Source organism: Parus major, chromosome 1, assembly GCF_001522545.3.
Source record: "Parus major isolate Abel chromosome 1, Parus_major1.1, whole genome shotgun sequence".
NCBI classification, from domain to species: Eukaryota; Metazoa; Chordata; class Aves; order Passeriformes; family Paridae; genus Parus; species Parus major.
The window spans coordinates 1543829-1547806 of NC_031768.1; positions in this window are offsets into that span (position 1 = coordinate 1543829).

Consider the following 3978-nt stretch of genomic DNA (forward strand, 5'->3'; position numbering starts at 1 on the left):
GGGCCAGAATTCCAGGGGGATTGTTCTGTGTGTGCTAACCCAGCTCGTGTGCTCATCAGTTTGGATACAAATTGGTTTGTGGCACCACAAATGGACACCAGGATGAATCTGCAGCTGATGGCACTCCAAAAGTGCTCCTTAAAAAGGAAAACTGTGGAAGTTACTGATGGAATTCTGTATCAATATTATCTGCTGAGCAATAATTGCAAAATCACGTCCTGCACTCTCAGGGAAAAGATCTTTCTCTCCACTAAATTCCCTTTTTTTTTTTGGTGGAGCCTCTTGGAGCCCTGCCAGCTCCACAGATTTGGTTGGCAAAATATTTTGGGAAAGCATCCCCACTTCCACAAATTTCCTGTGGCTCTGGAGCTCCTGGTCCACACCACAGGGTGGCTTCAGCTCCTTCATTTCCCCATACAGGAGTTTTTGGTGGCTGCTGGCAGGGAAGGGAGTGGGAAGGAGGAAGATTGTTTCCTCCTCCTCATCCAGAGTGGAAATTCCCACTCCAGGAGATGAAGGAGGATCCATTAAAGGGAATTTTCCCTGATCAGGAGGGACATGACCCAAATTGTGGTGGGGAAATTTGGGTTTGCCCCCATCCAGGGCAGGAAGGAGCAGGGCTGAGAGGAAAAGTGCCAAGCTCAGGAAACCCTGGCTCGACATTCCAGGGAGTGGAATTTTTTTTGGGGGTTGATTTGTTGGGTTTTTTGGGGATGGAGAAGTTTTTAATGCAGTGGGAAGGGGATGATCAGCTGGGAAAGCACCACGAGCTGGGTGAAACACAGGGAGACACCAGAGTGTCCAAAGGGAATGGAAATATCTCAGATTTTAACCTGTGGCACAGAGGGAAGAGCTGGGAACTCCCTGATCCTGGGAAACTCTGGATCTGTTTGGGAGCTGTGAGCAGACCAATCCCAATGCCCAAAACCACCCAAAAACTGCATTTTCCAGCAGCAAAATACAGGGGCAGAGTGACAACCCCACCAAATCCCTTCTGAAACGCTGCAAATTCTTCTGATTCTATTAATGCACAGCTTATGAAGCGAAATTAAAAAGGGAAATATTAAAAATTGGGGTTTGATGCAGGCAGAGAAGGAACAAAGCTGTTGTAATTCCCTGGTTTCAGTGCTGCCCTTGACTCTCCTCCTGCTTTTCACCAGTTCCTGGGAACCCTGATAAACCCAGGCTGTGTTTTTTTGTCTGGGATCCCGATAGCAAGGACCTTGAAATGTCTCTTAAACAAAGTGTGGTGCACCTGGAGGAAGACAAAAGCCAGGCTCGTAACAAAATAATCCCTCAGTCCTCGTGTTTGGTGTTAATTCAAAGAGCTGAGCTTTAAATGATCTCCCTTGCTTTGCTTTCAGGGCTAATTCTTCCCTTCAAGAGCTGTCAGCAATTTTATTCCAGCCTCTCGTTTCCAGGGATTTTAGATATGGTCATAAAAGTGGGAAACTGAACATCTAAGGTTACAAAATTTGCTTAAAAATAAAAGCAAAAAAAAAAGCAAACTCAGGTATTTTAAGGTTATCAAAGCCTAAAAAAGAACCAGAGGTGCAGCTTAAAGCGAATATTTGTTTTCCCTAGAGAAAAGAACTTGATTTAATTTCTTTTTCAATAAATAATTAATAAATCCCCAGGTGAAAACATCCAAACAGTTGGAAAATAGTGGAGAATATTCAAGACCAGGAGCTTGGAGCAACCTGGTCCCTGGTTGGTTTTAAGGTTCTTTTCCAACCCAAACAATTTTTGGTTCTATGATTCTGTGAACGTTTTATGGGTTAATTAAAAAAAAAAAAGTAAAAAAAAAGAAGTTTTTTAATTTATTTAATTTTTGGATGACATTCCTAACCCCATTTATTTATGCAATTTATTAACTCCACATCGATGCCTCCCCAAGAATCTTCTGGGCCTGAATTTTCAAATATTTCTGTTGGCCCAGCAAAAGAAATTTTTGCTGTAAAGGAACCTTATGTTCATATATTTTGGAATTACCCACTCTGGTTAACTTTAACCACTGTAAAATTAGGAATTGTGGATTTAGTGCCTGGTACAGGTTGGTGTTGGGAGAAACTCAACCTTAATACATAGATATATTTATATTTATTATAAATATCAATTTAAATGCTTCTCAAGGCTCAAAACCTCTCAGCACAGCTCACATGGCTCTGCCTGGTTTTTGTTTTCCCCTCAGCACAAAAAAAAGGGGTGAGTTGAGGTCGGAATCTCCTTTTTCTGAGCGTGGAGGTCAAATCCTTTGACATTTTACACTCAGTTCTGGCACGAAGGAATCTCTCAACTTAAACCATGTGGTGGAAGCTTTTCCTCCCCTCCTGTTCCCCTTTGGTCTGGGAATTGGCCATGGTTAAAACTTCCAAGGGAACAGGTGGACGTGGCTCCCTCCTTGTGATATGAAAGAAGCAGAAAACTCGATTAAAGCAATTTATGGGCTCCAAATTCAACTCTTAACGCGGATTTGTATCCGTGACACAAAAGGTTTTGTTCTCCCGTTCGAGACTCGCTAAAATAGGAAGTTAAAATCACCCTCAATCCTTTTCTAGCCAAAAACCTCAACAAATAAACAGTGGTTTAGTGGCATGGCAACCTGCCCCTTGCAATCCAAGAATTGCTCTGAGATGTCTATTTTTGTTTTGTTGTTTTATTTAAAAAAAAGATAAATGGGTTTGGATGAGTGGAGGAGCAACTTGTGGCTCCTACTGGTGGGAATTAGAGCAAAATTTTGGGATACTGCTTGGAATTTAGCAATGGGTGGGGGTTTGGTCTTATAAAAAGCACTTGGGGCTCTCCTCAGTGAGAATGTTTCACCAGAAATGCTTCAGGATGCAAAACGGGCAGGAAGGTGTGAAATGGAATGTTCAGAATTGTTTTGGGTTTTCATGGAATTACAGAATCCCAGACTGGTTTGGGTTGGAAGGGATCTTAAAGATCATTTAATTCCCCGCCCTGCCATGGGCAGGGNAGCTTCTCCTGGCCAGCTGAGCACCCCCAGCTCTCCCAGCCTGGCTCCAGAGCAGAGAGGGAAGATCTCAGATGTTCTCCTGCCTGTCCTGGAGAATTAAAACTCCCTGGATGAAGCCAGTGGTGCAGAGAATTGATTGAATGGAAGCAAATATGGGCCAGGAGAGCATCTCCTGTCCCATCCACACCTTGTGCTCTGCACTTACAGAGCAAAATCCATCTTCAATTCCATCTTTGTGTGTCTGAGAGCCCCTGGAAGAAATCCAGGGCTGCTCTGATCCTCAGGAACCATCTCCTCATTTCCAGCCTAAATTCATTGACAGTTTAGAGGAGAACAGCTTGTTCTGGAGCCAGCACCAAATGGTTCTGAGCCTCCCTGCCCTGGTTAATGACTGGAATTTCCCTTCCTCTCTTCTTTTCTTCTGGAAAACTGAATTGATCTGGCTCTGCCAACCCCTCCTTTAAACCAAGGCCTCGATTCCTCTGGGTATCCCACCTGGGTGCTCTCAAATTGTTCTGTCTCAAGTTCCTCCCAGGGAAATCTCCCAGGAGTAAAGGAGATTCCTGATGCCACGGTTGGAATTCCCAAGGCTGCTGCCATTCCTGGGCTGCTGGAAGGTGTCACCACCCCTGGGCCATGGCACAGCTGATAAGACAAAGGCTTGGCAGGGATCACCTGTGACAGTCACTGAACTTTATCTCTGTCCAAATCAGCCTTTGGGGAGGATCCAAATGGAATTACAGACTTCACAAATCCGATGGAAGACGTGGCTCCTGCTGAGAGGAGCCCCATTCCACAGGGGATGAAATGATTGAGTAAAAAATGAGGTGGAAAAAATGGACAATGTATTAATATGTAATAATTCTAAAATAGCTGCAGTTATTTAATTTATTTTGTAGATCTTAGAGGATCATGGAATGGTTGGGATTGGAAGGGACCTTAAAGATCATCCAGATCCATGGCAGGGACACCTTCCCCTATCCCAGGGTGCTCCAAACCTC